At 47.8% G+C, this 26,498-nt stretch overlaps 1 protein-coding gene across 1 annotated transcript in view; it reads right to left on the bottom strand.

The window, feature by feature from the left end:
• MYO5B (myosin VB) overlaps positions 1 to 26,498 on the bottom strand; it is a 207,303-nt gene that overhangs the window by 140,819 nt on the left and 39,986 nt on the right. The gene's annotated exons all lie outside the window — the stretch shown is intronic.

The following is a 26,498-nucleotide window of genomic DNA, read 5'->3' as shown; positions in this document are numbered from 1 at the left end:
AAATTTTGCACAGCCGCTGAGCTATTCAATAAAACGTATCTGTACAGCGCCACCTGCTGTTTGGTCTTTTTCTTATTTCTCTGTCAGTCTCGTCTTTTCTTCATTGCCTCCTTAGGCTACTTTCACACTTGCGGCAGAGTGATCCGGCAAGCAGTGTCGTCGCCGAAACTGCCTGCCGGATCCGGCAATCTGCATGCAAACGGACAGCGATCCGGATGTGGATCCGTCTCACAAATGCATTGCGATAACGGATCCGTCTCTCAGTTTGTCATACGGACAAACGTATCCGTTTCTATTTTTATTTTTTTTTCACAATTTTACCGGTCTGCGCATGTAAAACAGGAATGAAGACCGTCAGCGGTGGAGTAGTTTCACCTGCGCCTCGTGATAAATTAAGAGCTTCCTCCAGCAGTGCAGGGGCTGTCATATACCGGCATGAAAACCCGTTTTTTGATAAATGACCTGCTGTTTGAGCTGCACTGTAAAGCATGGAGGAAGCAAAGTGCAGTACCCTTCGATTCTCATGACTACCACACACATTTGATGGTTGTCAGCCCAGAGCTCTCTCCAGACCCCTTCATACACATGCACGCTCAGCTTAGGCTACTTTCACACTTGCGGCAGTGTGATCCGGAGGGGCAGTTCCGTCGTCGGAACTGCCCGCCGGATCCGCCGATCTGGCTGAGACTGAAAGCATTTGTGAGACGGATCCGGGTGCGGATCCGTCTCACAAATGCATTGCAAGGACGGATCGTCTCTCCGCTTGTCATGCGGACCGACGGATCCGTCTTGTACATTTTTTCACATTTTTACCGATCTGCGCATGCCGGAACGACGGATCCGGCATTCCAGTATTCTGAATGCCGGATCCGGCGCTAATACATTCCTATGGGAAAAAATGCCGGATCCGGCGTTCAGGCAAGTCTTCAGTTTTTTTCGCCGGAGAGAAAACCGTAGCATGCTGCGGTTTTCTCTTTTGCCTGATCAGTCAAAAAGACTGAACTGAAGACATCCTGATGCATCCTGAACGGATTGCTCTCCATTCAGAATGCATGTGGATATGCCTGATCAGTTATTTTCCGGTATGGAGCCCCTGTGATGGAACTCAGTGCCGGAAAAGAACAACGCTAGTGTGAAAGTAGCCTAAGCATGCCTGTGTCCTGAATGGCGGGCAGGAACAAAAGCATCGGGCAATTGAAATGCAGTTGGGCTAATCCAGGGATGCTCAACCTGCGGCCCTCCAGCTGTTACAAAACTACAACTCCCAGCATGCCTTTATACATGTAGGCTGTCCAGGCCTGCTGGGAGTTGTAGTTTTGCAACAGCTGATCTCTCCTGACATCTAGGACCACATTAGATGGTCGGCTTGTCCCAAGTTTGGTCATAGGAGAGCCAAGATGGAGCAGAGCTCCCAATCCGCTGGTCCGGGGTCCACCGACGAGCTTCAAAGGGCAATTTCCTCCAATCACCAGCAGGGCAGACAGGACAAGCCCCCTCTTCTGTGGTGGGTGTCGGGGGTCCTGCTGGGAGTTAACACTTTGTCCAAACCAGTGCAACAAGATCTACAAGACACAATCTTGTGAAATCTCATCCCAGTGAGCGGCCTGTCCTCTGCTGACCTGCACTGCTTCTATTGTGTACAGTCACCATGGCAACCAGGTTACTATGTATCAATCAGTAGCAGGATGTGACAACCCGCTGGAGCTGAGAGGAGTTTGTCAGGTGACACCGCTCCAGGTTTGGCGGTAGTGGCGCTGAGTTTGTCAGATGCAGCAAGTTATACAGGCAAATCTTTCAGATGTAGCAGAGCTCAGTCTCCGATAGAAGACCGCTGACTTTGGACTCATGCACACGACCGTGTGCCCCCCGTGGCCGTATTGCATACAGCGCGGGTCCGCAATACACGGGCAACGGCCGTGTGCATTCCGTATCACCATTCGCTTGATGGGAGATGCGGAACGGAGGCACAGATCGGAACCCCACGGAAGCACTACAGAGCGCTTCCGTGGTGTTTCTGGCCGAGCCTCCGCACCGCAAAAAAGTATCACATGCACTACTTTTTTACGGTGCCAAGTGAATGGGTCTGCGATCCGCATGCGGCTGCCCCATGGTCTGAGCCCGTGCATTGCGGACCGCAATTGGCGGTAAGCAGCACGGGCACGGAGCCCTTATGTTCGTGGCCATGAGCCCTTTGTCAGATGTTAGGCCTCTTGCCCACAAACGTATTTTCATTCCGTTTTTATTGCGGACCGTATAAGGAGCCATTCATTTCAATGGGTCTGCAAAAAAAAAAAAAAAACGGAAGGTACTCTCTCTGTATGCATTCCGTTTCTGTATTTCCGTTCCGCAAAAAAATAGAACATGTCCTATTATTGTCTGCTTTACGGACAAGGATAGGACTGTTCTATTAGGGGCCGGCTATTCCGTTCCACAAAATACGCAATGCACACGGACATCATCCGTATTTTTTGCGGATCAGTTTTTTTACATACGGTCGTGTGCAAGAGGCCTTAGAGAGACAAATCTGTCAGATGTAGTAGAGCCAAGTTCTACTGTCTATAGCAGCGGCAGGTTTGTCATCTGTAACAGCTGATTCTGTCAGATATAGTGGAGCAGAGTCTGTCGGATGCAGCAGAGTCAAGTATGTCAGGGGAAGCAGTTTTAGGTTTGCCAGTAACAGAGCCGAGTCTGTTAGGCCTCTTGCACATGACTATGTCTTTTTCAGTAATTTGCGGTGCGCAAAAAACGGATCCTCAAAAAATACGGATGACATCCATGTGCATTCCGTTTTTTGCAGAACTGAACATCTGGCCCCTAATAGAACAGTCCTATCCTTGTCCGTTATGTGGACAACACGTTCTATCTTTGAACGGAACGGAAACGGAAGGCATACAGAGTACCTTCCATTCTTTTTGCGGATCCATGGAAATGAATGGGTCCGTATACGGAACGCAAAAAATGGAACGGAAATGGAAAAAAATAATTGTTCGTGTGCAAGAGGCCTATGCAGCAGGGCTGATTCAGTCGGCAGCAGCAGAGTTAGGCCTCATGCACACGACAGTTGTTTTTCTCGGCCTCCGTTCCGTTTTTTTTGCGGATAGGATGGGGACCCATTAATTTCAATGTGTCAGCCAAAAAATGCTGATAGTTCATCCGTTTGTGTTCCGCATCCGTTGTCCGTGTTTCCCTTCAGCAAAAAAAAATAATGCATGTCCTACTTTTTTCACATTTGCGGACAAGGATAGGCATTTATAACAAGGGATCTGTGAAAAAAAAACGGATCCTCCAAAAAAAAAAATGGATGCCGCATCCGTTTTTTTTAGCGGACGCACAATTTGCGGACGCAAAAAACAACTGTTGTGTGCATGAGGCCGTTGAAAGATAGACCATGTCCTATTATTGCCCGCAAATCACGTTCCATGGCTCCATTCAAGTCAATGGGTCCGCAAAAAATACGGAACACATACGGAAATGCATTCGTATCCGTTCCGTTTTTGCGGAACGATCTATTGAAAATGTTATGCCCAGCCCAATTTTTTCTATGTAATTACTGTATACTGTATGTGGCGAAACCAACCTCGCCACTGGGTTTTGGAGAGGACTGGCTGCTGGCCTCTTGCCCCTGGATTATGGGCCATATACTAACTTTTAAACCCCTGAACCTATTCAAGTGAATTTTGGATAGGTTTGTCACAAAGTTATACTGTTTGAATTAATGTAAGTTATATGTATGGCCAATGTAAACTCACAAAGTTGTAACAATTTATAATAAGTGTAACTTGTCAGCTTGGGAGGAATATGCGGGTGTGTTTCTATTGTCCCATTGTCCTATTGTGTGTTTAAATGGTGATGTCTGTTCTGTTGTCCTCACATGTGTATTGGCGATCTCCCTTTGTCCTCAGAGATAATTGGATTGCTCTTCAGGTTGTCTGGACAGAGAGGAGGAAACCATGATGCATTGTGGGGATATGTTGTCCTATGTCACAGTCTTCATTCTGGTCCTCTGGGGGCGTGAACGATTGGTTGCTGTAGTTACATTGTATGTGTTGTTAATTACTGATTGGTTGTATTTCAAACCCCTGTGGGCAGTACTATGTTTGTGGTTTATGAATAAAAGAGGCTGTACGTGAAGTACAGTCAGACCACTGCTTGACCCTCAACACGGAGCCTTGTCTCGTTATTGGGGGGATTCACTGTATGCTGTTAGAGGACCGATTGCCAGGATTGTATGCTTTTCCTGTTCGTCTGCTAGCAGCTATTCGTGAGGTTCCAGTTTGGAGTGCTACTTTGTATCCAGTTCGGGAGTTTGGTGTATCCTGCAGTAGCTGTGCCTGTCTCTCAGAAAGGGGCTTATCGCCTGAACGGATTTTAACCCCTTGTCTGCGGAAACGGTCCGTTACATTGGTGGCAAGCAGCGGGATCGTTCCTACAGCCAGAAGGACAGCTACAAAGAAACATCATTCCCTGGAATTACAATTTGAGGGCAACGCATGTCCCAGTACAGCGACCCTGACAGCACCAGAATGGAAACAGCAGTGGAGTACGATGAGGGTGTCATGGATGACCGAGATGCAGTCCGCAAAGGCATCTGGTACCAGGTACTGGGTATTGTGGAGTATATGCAGGACGAGAGACTCCCCACGGAAGACCAGCGGTTGCAGAAGCGAGCAGCCCTGCGGATGCCCTTCCTGCGGAGAGCAGCCCCGGGAGGAATGGGTAAAGGAATTGGAACTCCTAGCATGGCGGGAGCTGTGGCTGGAAGATGCCTACCAGGCGCTCTGGTGGTATGGGGCACAGTACCTACCCAGGACAGCTGAGCATGACAAGCCGGAGGGAGAGGAGTTTGATGGTCCTGGCTTGTTATGGGAGACCTTTTCAGAGCTGGAGTTTGGGAGCCCTACACAAGCCCGGTTCCATGATCTCTTGGAATGGAGGGAGAGCAGGTATGACTGGGACGACACTCATGAGATTGAGCAGGACCTGGTCCACCTGGTGACCCGGGAGATGGAGCTAGAACAGGGCTACCAGCAGCTGTTCCACGCCAGTGAGAAGGCTCAGCAGGACAGTAAGGTGACAGACCCAGTCTCCATTCCCCAGCGGCAGTGTGAAGTGCAGGGAGAGGAGAGCAGCGTCCTTCCTCCCCAGCAGCAGGCTGAGTTACAGGGGGCAGAGGTAGTAGTTCCTGCCCCCCAGCAGCAGAGTGATATGCCGGGATGGCAGTGTGAAATGCAGGGAGAGGAGAGCAGTGTCCTCCCTCCTCAGCGGCAGGCGGAGTTACAGGGGGCAGAGGTAGTTGTTCCTGCCCCCCAGCAGCAGCATGATTTTTTGGGAATTGGGAGCCCAGTCTCCATTCCCCAGCGGCAGGCGGAGTTACAGGGGGCAGAGACAGTCGGTCCTGTCCCCCAGCGGCAGAGTGTCCAGCAGGGAATAGAGAGCCCAGTCTCCTTTCCCCAGCAGCAGGACACTGTATTGGGAGCGGAGACGGTCGGTCGCCCTCCCCAGCGGCTGGAAGTATGTATGGGAGAGGAGCTCATTACCCCCTCTCCCCAGCGGCAGCTTAACGCACCAGGGGGACAAAGTAAGCCCCACAACAGTGCAGATGGGACCGTGGTCTCTGCACTTACAGCACAGGGGGTAGAGACAGTCGGTCTCCCCCTCCAACAACCAGGCTCCAACCAGGCTTCTTCCGTGGTAGCGCTGGCACCAGGGCAGAGTACCGCTGATCCCTGCCCACAAAGCAACCTCCACTCCAAGCCAGGGAGCAACACAGAGACCGGGAGTACCAGCTTCCAACATAACCTTGGTGGACTCACTGGACAGAGACAGGCTACTAAAGTCAACAGGTCCAGTATTTGGTTGTGGGTGGGCTGCCAGACTAACTCAGGTACCGACCGGCGTGAGGTCAGGTATCTGGTTAGTCTTCCCTGGGAGGGGGGGGGGGGGGGAGAGATGTGTGGCGAAACCAACCTCGCCACTGGGTTTTGGAGAGGACTGGCTGCTGGCCTCTTACCCCTGGATTATGGGCCATATACTAACTTTTAAACCCCTGAACCTATTCAAGTGAATTTTGGATAGGTTTGTCACAAAGTTATACTGTTTGAATTAATGTAAGTTATATGTATGGACAATGTAAACTCACAAAGTTGTAACAATTTATAATAAGTGTAACTTGTCAGCTTGGGAGGAATATGCGGGTGTGTTTCTATTGTCCCATTGTCCTATTGTGTGTTTAAATGGTGATGTCTGTTCTGTTGTCCTCACATGTGTATTGGCGATCTCCCTTTGTCCTCAGAGATAATTGGATTGCTCTTCAGGTTGTCTGGACAGAGAGGAGGAAACCATGATGCATTGTGGGGATATGTTGTCCTATGTCACAGTCTTCATTCTGGTCCTCTGGGGGCGTGAACGATTGGTTGCTGTAGTTACATTGTATGTGTTGTTAATTACTGATTGGTTGTATTTCAAACCCCTGTGGGCAGTACTATGTTTGTGGTTTATGAATAAAAGAGGCTGTACGTGAAGTACAGTCAGACCACTGCTTGACCCTCAACACGGAGCCTTGTCTCGTTATTGGGGGGATTCACTGTATGCTGTTAGAGGACCGATTGCCAGGATTGTATGTTTTTCCTGTTCGTCTGCTAGCAGCTATTCGTGAGGTTCCAGTTTGGAGTGCTACTTTGTATCCAGTTCGGGAGTTTGGTGTATCCTGCAGTAGCTGTGCCTGTCTCTCAGAAAGGGGCATATCGCCTAAACGGATTTTAACCCCTTGTCTGCTGAAACGGTCTGTTACACTGTATATGCCATACGGAAAAACGTAAGGGAAACAAAAAACGGAACAACGGATCTGTGAAAAACAGAACGCAAAATACTGAAAAATCCATACGGTCGTGTGAAAGGGGCCTTAAGTCTTTTGGATGTAGCAGTGCTGAGATGCTCAAATGTAGCCGGTTTTAAAGCAGCCCCCACGGAGACCATAGGCCCAATCACATCGGACCGGAGTGCGTCACAGTCATAACCAAATCCATTCTTCTCAACAGTCAGACAGCGATGTGGAACACGAGACGCCTCCTCCATTCAAGTGCTAATGAGGCGCTGGGTTACGACCGTCTCGTAGGAACTGAACGCAGCCAAACATCACGTCCCGGCTCCTCACGACTTAGACTCTTTCTGAAGTCACTTTCACATTATGCTGTAGACATTTCCATAACTGTCTAATATACTTTGGGGGTCATTCACTAAGACCGTCTTAGATTCCCCTCTACGCTGCTGTAAGGTCCGGCTAGTTGATGACGCGGCCTGCGCCTCTTCATAAAGTAGGCTCCTCTACGGCGTAAAATCTACTCCATCATCCCCTGACTGGGGTCGTTTTTCGCCAACATTTACACCTGTTTCTTGGTGTAAATGTTAGTACATTTGCTACGGCCCCCGCCCAACTGTCGAACACGGCGTAAAACCGCCGTGCGACTAAATATTGTCACATGGCCGGTCAGAAACGGGACTTGCCACTTTTTTTTTTTTTTTACAACTAAAAAAGTCGCAAGTCCTTCAATAAATGCCCTCTTTGTAATTCATTGGTAAGATCTCTGATAACTGTCAACGAAATGTGAGCATCCTTCTTCACCTCCAGAGACAGCAGAGAGTTGAGGGTCTGTTACAATGGTTTCCATTCTACACAATCCTCTGGGAGCGGAGACGTCCTGGCTCCAGGCCGATACATTTTATCTGCACCGATACACTGTAGCAAATAATCAGGACAGGGAGTGATTTGGGGTACTGTCTAGACTGGAAACAACTGCAAAAAACCTTCAGCTGTGAGAAGTATTAGGTCCATTTCAACCTCTAAAAGTTAGCAAGAATGTTTCCATTCACTGACAGAAGACTACTTTTGATTTCGCAGTCTTTCACTTAGGGCTCTGGCACACGACCGTATGTATTTTGCAGCCAGCAAAACACGGATCCGTAAAAAAAAAAGAAGGATGACGTCTGTTACATCCGTTTTTTGTTTTTTTTTCGGATCCATTGTAACAATGTCTGTCCTTGTCTGCGAAAAAGACAAGAATAGGACATCTTCTATTTTTCAGCAGAACGGCCGTGCGGACATACGGAAACGGAATGCACACAGAGTTAGGGCTCGTTCACACAACAGTGTGCACCCCGTGGCCGTGCTGCGGCCCGCAATTTGCACGAACCCCGACCGTGGGGCAGCCGCAGCAGATTGCGGACCTATTCACTTTAATGGGTCTGCGATCCGGCCGTTCCGCAAAAAGATAGGACATGTTCTATCTTTTTGCGGAACGGAAGTACGGGACGAGACCCCACGGGAGCGCTCTGCAGCGCTTCCGTAGGGTTCCGTTCCGTGCTTCCGTTCCGCATCTCCGGATTTGGGGACCCATTGAAGTGAATGGGTCCGCATCCGTGATGCACAATGCCCACGAAACGACGCCCGTGTATTGTGGGTCCGCAATACGGCAACGGGCAGGAGGCCTTATTTCCGTTTTCTTGCAGACCCTTTAAAGTTAATGGTTCTGCGTACGAGCCGCAAACAAAACGGAACAGACATGGACAAAAAATAAGTTTGTGTGCATGAGCCGTAAGTAGCAAACTCTGGGCAGAGAAGCAGAAAGGACACGCTCCAGTTGTGATAAATCTCCCCCCACTCTTTGCAGGATCCCTTGATTTTGATAAGAGGACTCTCCCCTATCAGCTGTATACGATGTGATAATCTATGGACAATCCCTTTAAGACGTTACAGTACATTTTGGAGAAGCCAGTCATCATTTATACAAACAAAGTCAATCTATCATTTTCCATCCGCAGAGGTGCGGCCAGTTCGGGTGAGCTGCTTGGCGTACAATGGTCAGAATGTTAAAATATCAGCGCTGAAACCGCCATGTCAGACGCGTTAACAGATCAAGAACCAGTCGGGCCGCCGAGTAAGAACCAAGTAACACCCAAATTATTTTAGAATTTTTTATTTTTTTTTAATCTGAAAAACCCTGCCCTAATTACTCGTAACATCCTCACCTGCCATTCTGGCAGCACAGCCAATCAGGAACCTGTCTCCATGGCAACATGTCAATAAAAGTTTAAAACTCATTGGGAAGAGTTTAAGACACTGACCCAAAAAGTGGTCTATGTTGACCATAGCAACCAATCACAGCGCAGCTTTCATTTCACGTTCTGCTCCTGAAGGTTTTTCTTTTAGACAGTTTCAAAAAGCTACCGCCACGAGTTTAACCCCCTTGAAGACCCGGCCCATTTTTATTTTTTTGCATTTCCATTGTTTCCTCCCCACATTTTCCGTTCACATAGTCAAAGGAAGGCTTTTTTTTTTTTTTTGGCAGGACAATTTGCATTATTTAGGGTCCATTCACACGTCCGCAAAATGGGTCCACATCCAATTCCGCAATTTTGCGGAACAGGTACAGACCCATTCATTTTCAATAGGGTCGGTAAGTGCTGTCCGCATCCGCGGATCCGCACTTCCGTTCCGCCAAAAAATAGAACATGTCCTATTCTTGAGAGTGCCAGCGATGTGCGGTCCGCAAAACACATACGGACGTGTGAATGGACCCTAGTGACACCATTTAATTCACCAAAGCTAGTTTTAGATTAGTAATGGGGAAAAAAATCTTTGTTGGGTGAAATTGAAAAACCCCCACAATTCCACCGAGGTATTTTGAGTTTTACGGTGTTCGCTGTGCGCTACGAAATGACAATGTCCTGATTTTGGGGGGGGGGGGGCAAGGTGATCAAAAAACAGCAAATCATGAATATACAGCGTTTCACAATGTAGGAAAATATTTCTATATTTGAATAGTTTGGGCATTTTGGGACGTGGAGACACCTGTTATGTTTATTTTTTATTGTTAATTTTTATATGTACAATTGGGAAAGGAGGGATTTAAATTTTCATTTAAAATTTTTTTCTTTACAGTGCTTCTCAGGCAAGCTGTCAGAATCCCATAGACTGCAGTAGTATTCTATTGTAGTCTATGGGACAAGCGATCGGAACATCGCAAGTTCAAGTCCCCTAATGAGACTAAAAGTCTCATTAGGGGACTTGAACTTGCGATGTTCCGATCGCTTGTCCCATAGACTACAATAGAATACTACTGCAGTCTATGGGATTCTGACAGCTTGCCTGAGAAGCCGTGCCTCAAACACAGCTTATAAGGCATTTAGCCATGACAGCCCGGGGAACTTTCACAAGGCTATAGGCTATCATGGTAACAGATCGGAATACCTCGATTTTTCAGCTGTGGCTCTGAGCCCCCTCCCTCTGCCTAAGGGCTGAGTCACGCGACAGTAAGGTGTCAGTGCCTGTATAGCGGACCACAAACGGCGGTTCCGTAATATACGGGCACCCGCCGCGTGAATTCTGTATCAAAGATGTGGACCCATTGACTTGAATGGGTCTACAATCTGCAAGATATGGAGCAGACGCACGGACCGGAAGCCCACGGAAACGATTCGAAGCGCTTCCGTGGGCCTTTTGGTCCGTGCCTCTGCACCGCAAAAGATAGGACATGTCCTATCTTTTGCTGTATATTGCGAATCGTGGACCCATTCAAGACAATACAGGATTCACACAGACAGTGCCTGTGCATTGTGGACCTCAATATACGGTCCGCAGCACGGGCACAGACCGCTTATGGTCATGTGAATGAGCCCTAATCCCACAGATGCTTTGGTTGCTATTGACAGCGGCATCTGAGGGGTTAAATTACGAGGATTGGAGTCATCTCTAATCCTGGTCATATCGGTCCGGTGCCGGATATATTATACAACCGACACCCGCCTTGTATGCAAGCTCAGCATGTGAGTTTGCTCCATACAACCCCTTAACGCTAATGACTAACATGTACGTGATTATGTGTTACGAGGTTAAAGGGTTATTCCAGAATTTCAATATCGATGGCCGATCCTCAGACCTACGCACATTCCACTCTGCTCAGTTTATCTGTCCCTCCTAGCTAACCTGCAGAATCTACGTGAGGAACAGGACTGCAGGATCAGACTACGCAGAGTTTCTTTGTAGTCTGTTACCATGGAAATAGCAAACCACATCCAAAACTGCTTTCATCACTTTCAAGGTCTCTGCTTGCTGTTAGTAAATAGAAACATTGTTGATTACTGTCAGAGGCTGAAAACTAGTCTTGGACCTAAACTTCTCACAGCTGTTGTGGTAGTTTGTTCCAGTGTATCAGCGCAGGCTGTTTAGCTCACAGAGCATCGTCTCCACTGGATACAACTGTTACAAACGCTCAGCTCTAAGATCTGTTTTTATCCACTGACAGCAAACAGAGATCTTGAATCGTAAAAAGTATATTAGAAAGTTTCAGAACGATTACAGGGCTCTTCCTATCTGAGACATTTAGGACATGTAGATGGGATATGCCCTAAATGTCCGACCTCTGGGGGTGCTCCTAGCTCAAGAACAGCCCCCCTCTCTATTCACTGCTATGGGAAACTAGCCGAGTGCACATGCTTCACTTCGGGGACCCATATTTGAGATAGCAGAGTGCTCGAGGTAGGAGCGGGTACCACAGCTGAGACCTGCACCTATCGGATATTTATGGCACGTCATAAAAGATCCTGTGTCAGTAGATGACTTTTGCAGTTAGGAGTTCAGTTCCTCTCCGATGCAGAGCGGTGATTAATGGTTATATACAGTCCTATAAAAGCGGCTGCCATAAAACTGAAAACCTAAGTAATAAGTCATCGTATCTCCACCTTCTGCGCTCAATCCCTGGCGCTCAGCACATGAGAGAAGTGACATTCAGGCTGCAGCAAGCAGAGGTATACACAGAAGAGAGGGGCCCCACAGACAAGATCAAACTGGGCCCCACATTGCAATATTGGGTTTTGTCATCAGGACAAAGGGGCCTGGGGCTTGTTTGATACCCAACAGGAAAAAGGCGAGACCACCCAGTGATGAGCCCCCTGTCTCAGAGGGCCCTATAGCTGCAATGATGGTCGGCCTTGAGTGTATATAACTAGGGTCCGATCAGGACTGTAGGAAAAGCTGGGTGACAACTGATGTAATAACAATCTAATATGCTACATTTTTCAAACCAGCCCCTGGATCTGAATACTTTTGCAATTGCATGTAATTAAAAATTCTGTATAGTCACTGAGTTATTCAATAAAATGTATCTGTATAGCGCCACCTGCTGTTCGTATTTTTTCCTATTTTTTTTGTCCGGCTCACTGAGGTGGTCGCACGTGCTCCGTTTCATCCTTCAACTGCCTCCTGGGCTGTGATAGGGAGAGATCTGCAGCAGAAAAGACACGCCCCCTGAGCTGCAGCAGAAAGGACACGCCCCCTGAGCTGTGATAGGGAGAGCATGGACACGGTTTATGAACACATAAATGTACTAACATTTCTATTCAGCTATATCTACTTCTGGGGAAGCTGGGTAACAACCAATATGGCCTCCATTACAGACCCCACAAGACAGGTTACCACGTTCTCAGAAAAATCTGCCTAGAAAGTAGCGTTACATCCAGATGTACGGGGAAAGCTGGGTGCCAAGTTGCCAACCCCTGTGTAAACCGTAATGGATGCCGTGCCGGTTGTCACCCAGCTTTCCATTCCAGAAATAGTCTAGAAGTTACTAAAAGTTATATTCAGCTATATCCCATTCTGGGAAAGCTGGGTACAACCAATATGACATCTATCATTGCCAAATACTAAACCCTTAAAGGCACATCACCAGGATCAACCCTATTAAACCAGGCATACTGCCTGCTAAGGTTGATCCTGCTGATTAAAATGATACCTGTCTTGTGAAAATCAGTTGCAGCGTTCCTGAAAAAAAAATGACTTTCATACTTTACTCATGTGAGACCTTCAGTGCACCGAGGGGAGGGGCCTAGACCCCCCTGTGCACCTCAACTTCCCTGTGCTGGCCACGCCCCTCGGAGCACTGAAGATCTCCACATGCATAAAGAATGGAAGTCTTTTTCTCGGGAACGGCACCACAGATTTTCACAAGACAGGTGTCATTTTAATTGGCAGGATCGACCCTACCGTTTGATGTGGTTGGTTCTGCAGGTGCGTTTTAAGGCAAATCGGCCTCGCTAAGAAGTCTTACGTCCTCTGGTTTGGTGTCACAGCATAAGGCCTCATGCACACGACCGTTGTTGTGTTCCGTTCCGCAAAATGGGGTTCCGTGATCCGTTTCCGTTTTTGTTTCCGTGTGTCTTCCTTTATTTTTGGAGGATCACCAGACATGAAGGAAAGTAAAAAAAAATCTAAGACAGGTTTGCCATGCAAATGATAGGAAAAAAACGGACGCGGATGACAATCTTGTGTGCCTCCGTGCTTTTTAGCGGTCCTATTGACTTGAATGGGTCCGCGAACAGTTTTCCGCGAAAATAATAGGACAGGTTTATTTTTTTGACGGACTGGAACCACGGATCACGGACGCGGATGACAAACGGTGCATTAGCCGAGTTTTCAACGGACCCATTGAAAGTCAATGGGTCCGCAGAAAATCACGGAAAATGGCACAACGGACACGAAATAAAACAACGGTCGTGTGCATGAGGCCTAACCAAGAAGATTCACTTATCAGATGAGTAAGGCCATATTAGTACAACTTCTATTCAGTTATATCTGTCTCTGGGAAAGCTGGGTGATCAGCAATATGGCCTCCTTTACAAGTCCAACAGAGTAAATGAAACTTTCCTGCCGGCGTCTTCACATCCCGGCTGCCTCCTACATTAGACATGCCCGCTCCTCCGCTCTGCACTGGTGTCACCACTAATTGCCCACTAATTAGGTTTTATGCACAATCTATTGGATGTCGCTATTTATACACTGCGTGACAATGATGCCAGGTGCCCGCCGGGAGCCCAGTACTGAACTGCAATCATGGCATTTACTGACAGTCGCCACTAGGGGGAGCTCACTACATACAGACTATTAGGGGCGATTTATCAAAACTGGTGTAAAGGAAAACTGGCGTAGTGGCTCATAGCAACCAATCAGATTCCACCTTTTATTTTTCAGAGCTTCTTTAGAAAATGAAAGGTAGAATCTGATTGGTCACTACGGGCCACTAAGCCTGTTTTCCTTTACACCAACTTTGATAAATCTCTCCTTTATACTTCCCCCAGTGAGTCCAATACTAGCTATATAAATCCATAGGCAATTAGCTCCCCCTAGTGGTGGCTGCCGGCACCCAAAGCTGTACTATTCAGTGCTGTGGCAGTGTAAAGGGGAGCAGGGAAGCTGTGTGTGTGACTTTAAGGGCTCATGCACACAAACGCGTTTTCTTTCCGTGTCAGTTCAGTTTTCAGGATAGGTCATCAATATCAGATCTGCGGGGGTCCGACTCCCCTACAGTCAGCTGTTTGAAGAGACCACTGCACTCCCCTCTGGTCAATGCTCTGGCCTCCTCACAGCTTACCAAGCACAGCGCCGTCCACTGTATAGTGGTTGTGCTTGGTATTGCAGCTCATCCCAGTTCACTTCAAAAAGACTGAGCTGCACCTAGGCCATGTGACCGATGTACAGTGACGTCGCATGGCCTGTAGGAAGAGGCCTCAGCGCTGTCCCCCATGCTTTACACTGCAGCTCTGCTTGTTCAGGTTACATGTTGCATAGAAGCGTCTCAGTTCCTACATTCTACATATCAGTACGATGATATACGGGGCCAATAGAAATGGCTTATCCTGTTCCCTGTCACTTTTTATGACCACAAGCATTTGTCCATGACACCAGATAAGGGTTGGCTATAACTGATGGACTAACCCTCGTAGATTATAGACCTGTGTCCTCTACCTCACCATGCAAGTTTCCTGAGGCCTAGTTTTGGCTATCACCCAGCTTTCCCAGACACAGATATGGCAGAAAAGCATCTACACAGTGTCGATGATAGGAGGCATTCACATGACCGTATCCGTTTGGCGGATATCAGCCGTGCGTATCCCACATTTTCCCCTTCCCCACGGAACGGATATACGGATGCGGTCAGCACACAGTATGCTGTTCGCATCTTTTGCAGCCCCACTAAAATTAACGGGTCAGCATCCGATCCGCATTTTGGGGACCGAAAATACAGTCACGTGAATGCCACCATACTCTGCATTCATAAAAAGATGAGAGGAATGTCTTAGGTCAGGCAGGAAGGGCCGTGGGCCGACCTGTTCTTCCGGATATATATATACACATAACCTCGGCCCGATGCATTCTCTATGTAATTGCCCTTGCTCTTTACATGAGGTGTGTTGAGATTAGGAATGTGACTTCCTTATTGCTCTGGGTTGCTCTTATCTCATTCCCCTGAACAACTGCCCTCTATAGACTTAAAATGGTATTACACTGTAAAGAAATGGTGCCCCCAGAGGCCGGGAGGAGGCACTAGTCAGTAATATACAATTTTTTTTATTTTTTTTGTAATCTGCCACATTGTGCCTTTTGGGAAAAGAAGTTAGGCAGTGGCGTGGCAGGGGAGCGGTGTACACCTCCTGGACTGCTCATTAATATATACTCATTCCTTTAGCACAGACCCTCCAAATGTAATTGGTGAGGACCTGACCCCCACTACTACCCCCATGATGGGAGCTGCAGACCCTTCACAGAGTGCTCAGACTCAAGTGGCTGTTACTGGTACTGCAGTCTCGTTGTGCCAATCAGGACAGCACCAGGGAGCTTTTGTTGTGCTAATTGGAGACAGTCGGGGGGGGCATCATTTTGTGATAGGGGGGCATCACAAAATGATGGAATATAAAAATTTGAAAAACCTTTTAATTATCCAAGTGATCACAGATAGCCACAATAGCCATAATTCGACTGGACGTAAGGTCACCAGATCCATCAATGGCAGCTTGCTGATTGTTTCCATGTTGCAAAAGGGTTTTTGTTCTACATGAGACACAGTACAAATGGACTGAGAAACCAGAAATATTGAATCGCCAATGGAGAAGCAATAATGACAACGATTATGCCACTGAGGTCCCTAATGACAGATAACAGCACGCGCCGATCGGCACCGGGATGTCATAATAATGGAACCGGAGCACTCTGTAAAAGGATGGAATCAGACGATCAATGCCCCCCGACAGAGGCACATCCCGTACTGTATCCCTTATTGATTGGACACGTCTATGGATCATTGGGGACCTTCTGAGATTTCAGCTCCTGGGGTGAAGTTCAGCTTCTCGTTTTTCCGAGCTAAAGGTCAATCTTTAACTGTTTGAACAAGAGGCGAGGACGGAGGAATCTTTCTGTAAAGACTATTTATAGTCCCACACAAGGTGGAGGCGCAGCTTGGGACGTATGCACTGTACGCAATCCGATAATCCGAAACGCCGCACTACTGGAAACTTGCATCAAAAAGAAGAGACTTACCGCCCCATAGAGTGCTGTATTACCGCTCTGAGACTGTATGGACCCATTTTTTTCTCCCTTCAACGGTTTGTGCACCTTTGGGTTGGTTTTTTGGCAAATCCTCTCTCTTGGACAGACCTGCGCTCCCAGGATGTAAACTTCTGTTTTGACGCAGCTGCAGCCAATCGCTGGCCGCAGAGGTGACCTGCTCCCCTTGTGTCATATCAAATGGTCACGTGATGCAAGGAACCTACGTAGGGTCACCGCTGAGGCCAGCAACTGGCTGCAGCTGCGTCATAACGGAAGTTTACATCCTGGGAGAGCAGTGGAGCAGCTGAAACGGAGGAGAGGAGTGGAGAGCCAACGCCGGGAAGCAGGTAAGTATGTGTCCCTTCATAGGTCTGCCCAGGAGGGAAGGGGGGGGGGAATTCCCCTGAAAGGTGCACAACCCTTATAAATGCAGTGAGCAGAATTAAAGGAGTATTCAGTAATTATCCCTTATCCCTTCTGCAAATGTGCAATGCAAGTCCTGAGGTCCGCATGTGCGTGGATCAGTGGTCGAGCATTCACTTGTGTCACACATAAAAGTAATTTTTTTTTTCTGGTGTTTTTGAGGGTTTTTTGCGGTTTTGGTGTGTGTACGTTTTTATTTTTTGCTGGCGTTTCTGGCTGTGTTTTTAGGTAAACAACATCAGCTCCAGATGTTACATGGAAGTCTATGGGGAATATTAAATGCAGGACAAGTAGTGGCTTTTTTTTCCATCCTTGTGTTTTTTTGTGGTTTTTTTTTTTTCAAATTGCAGCACGTTCTGGATCTAGAGATTTTTTCCCCTCATAGTCTGGAGTTTTTCTTCCATAGACCTCCATTGTTTGTTTTTTTTCATGTTCAAAAAAACACAAGCGCCAGTGTGTGTTGGCGTTACTTTATTTATATTTTTATTTTTTTTACCTACACTGCTCTACAATGGAAGTGACATTACGGGTGAGGGGGAGGGGGTTATAGGGGCACTTTATGTAGACATAAAAAAAAAAACACCATTTAAAAACACTAGGAACTAAAAACACACTATGAGCAAAAATGCCTCAAAACACCACAAACAATTGCCACAAAAATGCTGAGTAAAGGGCTTATGCACATGAGCGTGTGCCAGCCGGGCCCGAGCTGCGAACCGTAATTTGCAGTCCGCAATGCATGGGCACCGGCCGTGTGCCACTGTCTGCGGACGCAGGACCCATTCACTAGCATGCACTACATTTTTTTGCGGCGTGGAGGCACGGAAAGAAAACCCAGCGAAGTGCTCCATAGTGCTTCTGTGCCGCACCGTCATGTGAATGGGTCCACAAACGGTCGGTACCCGTGTATTGAGGACTCGCAGTTTTCGGGCCGCAATACGGGAACCGGTCAACAACGGTCGTATGCATGAGACTTTAGGACTCTTGCACACGACTGTATGGCTTTTTCAGGGTACTTTCACACTTGCGTCAAAGTTTTCCGGTATTGAGTTCCGTGCTAGGGGCTCAATGCCGGAAAAAAAAAACTGATCAGTTTTATCCTAATGCATTCTGAATGGAGAGCAATCCGTTCAGGATGCATCAGGATGTCTTCAGTTCAGTCCTTTTACGGTATTTGGACGGTGAAAATACCGCAGCATGCTGCATTTTTCTCTCCGGCCAAAAATCCTGAACACCATTGGAATGTAAAATTGCAGCATTGACGTATCCGGTCTTCCGGTCTGCACATGCGCAGACCTTTAAAAATGTAAAAAAATAAATAAATACCGTATCCGTTTTTCTGGATGACACCGGAGAGACGGATCCGGTATTGCAATGCATTTATGAGACGGATCCGCATCCGTCTACAAATGGTTTCCGTTTGCATACAGATTGCCGGATCCAGCAACGCAAGTGTGAAAGTACCCTCAGTATTTTGCGGTCCGCAAAAAAAAACTATCCGCAAAAAACACGGATGACGTCCGTGTGCATTCCGTTTTTTTGCGGAACGGGACAGCTGGCCCATGATAGAACAGTACTATCCTTGTCCGTTATGCGGACAATAATAGGACACGTTCGATCTTTGAACGGAACGGAAAAACGGAAACGGAAGGAATTACGGAGTACCTTCTGTTTTTTTTTTTGCGGATCCATTGAAATGAATGGTTCCGTATACGGAACGCAAAAAACGGAACGCAAACGGAGAAAAAAAAAAAGGTTTGTGTGCACGAGGCCTTATGATACTTCTGTTTCATGATTCCAGGAGCCATTGGAAGGGAAGGAAGGAGAAACGTGGAGAGGAAATCAGATATTATTCACCCTGAAAATAACAAGGCAACAAGAAGAAACTGCACGGCAAGGCGGACAACAACCCCCAGGGTAGCTGAGCACCTTTGCCCTGTGTGGCGCCACTGCTTTGTTATTCCTCCTGGAAATGTACGAATAAATTACGTAGGCATTACCATCCGGCTTGTCCATAAGGTGCACTGACTGGATGGCGTCAGGGGGGCACTCTCTATTCACCAGGGGAGCAGTGACACCTCCAGGAGGAATAACAGGGGAACAGCACAACAGATTAAAAAAGATAGATGGTCCAGAATTGTGATGTCAGGAGAACCAACATCGGGTCACATCTGCAGCAGAATTTCCGCTACGGATTTGCTGTGGATTTCACCCTATACATTGCAGAGATCCACGGTGAAAATCTGCGGCATAAATTGCGTGTGAATGACGCTCGTTACCCACTTTGCTGCTACCGTAAAATGCTGCGATCTGTCGCTAATCCAGTAAATATAAGACAGAGAGGAAGGGGATGAAGCGGCGGATTCTGTGCTTGTGTAAAACCGCAGGAAAGTGAGAAAAAAAGACTAAATCCGGATGACTACATCAGCTACACCCTGCCCTGGTTCTTGAGGGGCCCAGTTACAGATTTTGCATTGGGGCCCAGGAGCTTTATTTTACGCCTCCGACTACACATCTCCAGCTACTTAAATAAGGACAGGTTCACTTTAAGAACAACTCGAGAACTTTTTTTTTTTTTTTATGATGCAAGCATTATACAGAAGTAACATGCAGCAGGGACATTACATGACGTCATACATCCGCGTTGTGACCCCCAAATTATATACACGTGGGATCCGATAAGCCTATTGGCCGGCCTTTCCCTGACATGTGTCAACGAGGCATCTACCCGGCCATATACTGAAATCTGAAAGTTGTTTGACCTATACTTAAAGGGCTTTTCCACATCTTAAACATTGACAGGTCATCAACATCAGATTGACGAGGGTCCGGCTCTCCCGCTCATTAGCAGTTTGAAGAAGCCACAGCATTTATAATATACTGAGGACAGCGCTGTACACTGTATAGTGGTTGTCCTTGGTACTGCAGCTCAGTCACATACAACTGAAAAGGAGTAAGCTTGTGACCGATGAACGCGAGATCACAAGCCTGGGAAGAGGCCGCAGTGCTTGCCTGAGCGCCATGGCCACCTGAACCACTGATCGATAGTGGTGCTAAAAATTGGACCCCCAACGATGTGTTATGTATTGACCTCAGAAGAGATCATCAGTAAGTCCTAGAAACCCCAGCCCATCTGTCCCTATGACACTGGCTGACCTGTTACATGTGCACTTGGCAGCTGAAGACATCTGTGTTGGTCCCATGTTCATATGTGTCCTCATTGCTGAGAAAAATGAAGTTTTATTATATGCAAATGAGCCTCTAGGAGCAATGGGGGCGTTACCATTACACCTAGAGGCTCCGCTCTCTCTGCAACTGCCACACACTTTCCACTTTTGACAGGGCCAGTTGTGATGATGAACCTCTAGGTGTAACGGTAACGCCCCCGTTGCTCCTAGAGGCTCATTTGCATATAATAAAACATCATTTTTCTCAGTAATACGGACACATATGAACATGGGACCAACACGGATGCCTTCAGCTGCCAAGCGCACATGTAACAGGTCAGCCAGTGTCATAGGGACAGAACTGCTGACAGATGCCCTTTAATACCCAAAATCTCATATCCACCTTGTTGGGAAAGCTATCAAGATTGCTGGCAGTGAATAAGAACACCCTTCAAAGGAAGTAATGCTCGTCTTGCTGAAAAGTGGACACAATTGTATCTGGTCTAGACAATGGTCTGTGAGCTGGACACATCTCTCTGCTGGTTTGTTACAATGTATCAGTCTGGAGTCCAGGCTTTTTAGCTCACAGAGCATTGTCTACACTAGATACAACTGTATCCGCTTCTCAGCAGAGAGCAGGACAAGCTATGGACAGGTTTAGTGCCTCTGAAAGGAAGTTTCCATTCACTGACAGCAAGCACATATCTTGAAAATGATGAAAAATTGAAACATAAAATCTATTAGAAAATTGTAGAACTTTTAATGTAGCCATCATTAAGCTTTATTTACATTACACCAGAAAGCCCCTTTACAATGGGGAAACGCACTGACGTGATACGGTGCAGACGTCACGTGGATACGGCTCGTCAGCGGCGGAATGTACTCGCCTATTCAAACGCCTGCAGCTAAGAACACATTATGCAAACTGCTGGGGAAATCATCATAAACTCATTTAGTCGCTGGCAGGATGAGCTGCGGGCAAAGTCCGGGGCTATAGAGATGCATGGCATGACGTGACTCCTGTAGACAAGCCCTCAGCTCCTGGAGACACCTTCTCAGCCACACGTTCGAGTCACTAAAAATGGAATCTCAGGAGATGTAATCAGCGGGCTGAGGCTCCGTGTGCCGTGACACCACACCCGGTGGAGTGACAGCATGTCCTGGGTGACATAAAAGGGGAGGCCAGGTGCTCACCGTGACTCAGGTGCAGACCGGTGACGCCCAGCGCTACCTGCAGCACTGCCGTCATCGGGAGCCTGTGTATAGAGTACAACTCTCATCATTTCTAATAAGACACCATCTAGGGCTGCAGTAAACGATTATTTCAGTAATCAAGTATTCTATCGATTATTTTTTACGATTAATCGAGTAATCTAACAAGAAAAAATTAATTAATAGACTGTTTTCCTTCATAAAAACTCATCAGACCCCCTGCTATCAGTCCCCAACACCCTTCATTCCCCCCTGTGTGATCAGTCCAAGTGCATCAGTTCCCCCAGTGGCATCAGCTCAACTCCCCCAGTGCCTTCAGCCCCTCCATGCCATACATTGCCATGTCCCCCACTCCCCCGATGCCATCAGTCAGCCCCTCCATGTTCCCCAATGCCATCAGATCAGCCCCTCCATGTCCCCAGTGCCATCAGATAAGCCCCTCCATGTCCCCCAGTATCAACAGATCAGCCCCTCCATGTCCCCAGTGCCATCAGATCTGCCCCTCCATGTCCCCCAGTGCCCTCAGATCTGCCCCTCCATGTTCCCCAGTATCATCAGATCAGCCCCTCCATGTCCCCCAGTGCCATCAGATCAGCCCCTCCATGTCCCCCAGTATTAACAGATCAGCCCCTCCATGTCCCCCAGTATTAACAGATCAGCCCCTCCATGTCCCCCAGTGCCATCAGATCAGACCCTCCATGTCCCCCAGTGCCATCAGATCAGCCCCTCCATGTCCCCCAGTGCCATCAGATCAGCCCCTCCATGTCCCCCAGTGCCATCAGATCAGCCCCTCCATGTCCCCCAGTATCAACAGATCAGCCCCTCCATGTCCCCCAGTGCCATCAGATTAGCCCCTCCATGTCCCCCAGTATCAACAGATCAGCCCCTCCATGTCCCCCAGTATCAACAGATCATCCCCTCCATGTCCCCCAGTGCCATCAGATTAGCCTCTCCATGTCCCCCAGTGCCATCAGATCAGCCCCTCCATGTCCCCCATTCCCATCTGCCCCTCTTTGCCATCCATTGCCGTCTGTCCTCCATTCAGTGCCATGTCCCCAGCACCAGTGAAATAAAATACTTACCTTTCCTGTAGGGGCGCCGCTCCACAGCTCCTTCCTCTTCTTCTCCGCGCGCTGCACTGGATCCTGACGTCACACAGGGTCGGGTCATAGTGCGCGCTTACGTGCACTATGACCTGACGATGTGTCAGGATCCAGTGTAGCGCGGTACGGGCCGGCGGGTGACCACGGAGCGGTAAGTAATAGCAAGCGCTTCACTCCCGCTCCGTGATCACATCACACAAACGAATCCTCGAGGATTTTTTTGTGTCTAATTACTCTATTCAATAGAGTACCGTAATCGTTTCAGCCCTAACACCATCCAAGTACCCAGGACAGTTTGTCTCTGCTGGATGGCAAATGGATTGGCGTGGCCAAAATCTGATTTAAAGGGGGTTTCCAGTTTTACACATTTATCAGGACATGAGGGACGAGCAGTCATTGCCCCTGGGCAGCAGCGCTGTAAAAGACACCCCGCTGCAAGGCGCAGTTAACCCTTTCAGTTGCCTTGATGCAAATCTGTCAGTAACACAAGGGAGGACACAATCGCTATGTCCTGACAGGCACCACATAATAAAAGATATGACAAGCCCACTGCAGGGTCTGTACGCCGTCTACGGAAAAACGTCAGCTATGAGACGTAACGTGGGCGGGGCGCTGACATTGGCATGTATGAGGCGCATTTTAGGACATGTCCGGCCCTGCAAGAAACAGGTGCAGGAAGTATTGAACACCAGCAGTCTTACCTGCCCTTCTGACGTCCGATTCTTTGGAACAGAAAAAAGATTCTATGTAGACCCCTCTGGTGGGGCTTATTTCTCCTGAAAATGAAAGGATTGGACATGCTGAAATGGAACAGCACAATCCTGCTTTCCTCCTGACAGGTTTCTCCAGCACCGTTAGACTTGAATGTCTAATGTGAAACGCGTAAGCCGGGATTGCATTCTTTCGGCTTTTACTATGGAGCTCCAATAATAGATACACGTTTTATGGTGCCGGAGAAAACGATATTAATTTCTATTCCAGTTTCAACCAGGGATCAGGCCTGGTGTTAGTTTTTCCGTGCACCGGACTTACTCCTTCTTCCCGGGGACAAACTGTTGGAACATTATCCATATAGGCTGATAAATGAATATACACTGCTCAAAAAAATAAAGGGAACACAAAAATAACAAATCCTAGATCTGAGTTAATTAAATATTCTTCTGAAATACTTTGTTCTTTACATAGTTGAATGTGCTGACAACAAAATCACACAAAAATTAAAAAATGGAAATCAAATTTTTCAACCCATGGAGGTCTGGATTTGGAGTCACACTCAAAATTAAAGTGGAAAAACACACTACAGGCTGATCCAACTTTGCTGTAATGTCCTTAAAACAAGTCAAAATGAGGCTCAGTAGTGTGTGTGGCCTCCACGTGCCTGTCTGACCTCCCTACAACGCCTGTGCATGCTCCTGATGAGGTGGCGGACCGTCTCCTGAGGGATCTCCTCCCAGACCTGGACTAAAGCATCTGCCAACTCCTGGACAGTCTGTGGTGCAACGTGACGTTGGTGGATAGAGCGAGACGTGATGTCCCAGATGTGCTCAATTGGATTCAGGTCTGGGGAACGGGCGGGCCAGTCCATAGCATCAATGCCTTCGTCTTGCAGGAACTGCTGACACACTTCAGCCACATGAGGTCTAGCATTGTCTTGCATTAGGAGGAACCCAGGGCCAACCGCACCAGCATATGGTCTCACAAGGGGTCTGAGGATCTCATCTCGGTACCTAATGGCAGTCAGGCTACCTCTGGCGAGCACATGGAGGGCTGTGCGGCCCTCCAAAGAAATGCCACCCCATGCCATTACTGACCCAATGCCAAACCGGTCATGCTGGAGGATGTTGCAGGCAGCAGAATGTTCTCCACGGCGTCTCAAGACTCTGTCACGTCTGTCACATGTGCTCAGTGTGAACCTGCTTTCATCTGTGAAGAGCACAGGGCGCCAGTGGCGAATTTGCCAATCTTGGTGTTTTCTGGCAAATGCCAAACGTCCTGCACGGTGTTGGGCTGTAAGCCCAACCCCCACCTGTGGACGTCGGGCCCTCATATCACCCTCATGGAGTCTGTTTCTGACCGTTTGAGCAGACACATGCACATTTGTGGCCTGCTGGAGGTCATTTTGCAGGGCTCTGGCAGTGCTCCTCCTGTTCCTCCTTGCACAAAGGCGGAGGTAGCGGTCCTGCTGCTGGGTTGTTGCCCTCCTACGGCCTCCTCCACGTCTCCTGATGTACTGGCCTGTCTCCTGGTAGCGCCTCCATGCTCTGGACACTACGCTGACAGACACAGCAAACCTTCTTGCCACAGCTCGCATTGATGTGCCATCCTGGATAAGCTGCACTACCTGAGCCACTTGTGTGGGTTGTAGACTCCGTCTCATGCTACCACTAGAGTGAAAGCACCGCCAGCATTCAAAAGTGACCAAAACATCAGCCAGGAAGCATAGGAACTGAGAAGTGGTCTGTGGTCACCACCTGCAGAACCACTCCTTTATTGGGGGTGTCTTGCTAATTGCCTATAATTTCCACCTGTTGTCTATCCCATTTGCACAACAGCATGTGAAATTGATTGTCACTCAGTGTTGCTTCCTAAGTGGACAGTTTGATTTCACAGAAGTGTGATTGACTTGGCGTTACATTGTGTTGTTTAAGTGTTCCCTTTATTTTTTTGAGCAGTGTATTATATGTGTATGTTGCTCCTTACCTTCCCCCCTCACCCACTCAATACTGGAACATGACTGGTGCAAGCTGCCCGCTTGGCATCATAGCGTCTTGAAGACTCCCTTTTAAGGGGTTCTCTACTGTATACAAATACACAACCGCTTTTCTTTCACCAAGTCCCCTACCACTTTGCTCGCTGTGGATGCACTGTACTGGATCCCACATGCATCCTTATACATCCATATGGTGCTGTAGGTTTGGTTCAATAGAATCATGGAGTGTTACATCTGTAATATGGACAACTGAGTTTTCTGCCACATATCTGCCATATTTCTATAACAATGAAATCCGCACCGCATGGACTTCATAGGGTAAATAATGCGGGTACTGTGCCTAGGCAAAAACGCAGAGGAAAAATCTGCCTATGCCATGTGTGAACACACCCCTGAACACAGGTACAATGTTCACATCTTAATGAAGCCCTTCTTTTTCTTGGTAAATTGTGGGTAATTTAAAGGGGCTGTTCACCTTTTTGAACAATGTCTACAGGCCGCACAGCGTGGCCAAACCCACAATGGTAATCACACTTACCTGCTACCCATCGCTGGGTTCCAGCGCCATCGCTGCCTCTCTGGCTCTGCAGGTCCCAAACCTCTCCACATCATTATCCAGTTTGACATCGGGTCACATGACCGCTGCAGCCAATTACTGACTGCAGCAGTGATGTGCCAAGTGCCGCATGGGTGACATGTCACCGCTGCAGCCAGTCAAACCAGATGATGGAGCCAAAGCCTAGCGGTGGGGGATCAGGAAAATTAGAGAAACAGTCTGCAGACACTTACTAAAATGTCCTTATTCTCTGAGAACCACTTTAAGCCCAACCATAAGAATAACCCCCAAAACCGCTAGACATGCTCAAAGCCCATTTTTAATTTCCTGGTCTTGTCTCTGAAAATAAGGGACAATCCCTGCAAATTATGGACTGTTGGCAACAATGCTATCATTATATAATCCTAAATAAAGGGACTATAACATACAGCTGTGGCGTCTAGGGATGATATGACTGTGATATATACAGAGCAGCTAAGGTTTCTTCCACTATGTCTCCCAGTATGGCGGTATTATTATGCCCCCGTCCTCCGCATCTTGTGGAGCTGAAAAATATGGATATAACATTAATGTATTACATTGATCTACAGCGAATACAAGACTCACAGTCTATAATTAAGCTCTCTCGTTTCAGAAGGCACTCTCAGACGTGTGAGGCTTTTCTCTCTACAGACGTGGGAGCTTGTGTAGGTGAGAACCAAACTCCAGAGGGACGTACTGACATCATGGCACATTTCCGTAAATAAAGATCAGGATACGTTTTTTTTGTATTCATTGAAAATAGGGGCCGTTACACCTAGATGCCCTGCTCTCTCTGCAACTGCCGTGCCCTCTGCACTTTGATTGACAGAGCCAGGTGTGATGATGAGCCTCTAGGAGTAACGGTAACGCCCCCGTTGCTCCTAGAGGCTCATTTGCATATATTAAAACATCATTTTTCTCAGCAATGCGGGCA

This window comes from Bufo bufo, chromosome 2, assembly GCF_905171765.1.
Source record: "Bufo bufo chromosome 2, aBufBuf1.1, whole genome shotgun sequence".
Taxonomy (NCBI): Eukaryota; Metazoa; Chordata; class Amphibia; order Anura; family Bufonidae; genus Bufo; species Bufo bufo.
The sequence above is the reverse complement of the archived record's forward strand: the minus strand, read 5'-3'. Positions and strand labels throughout refer to the sequence as shown.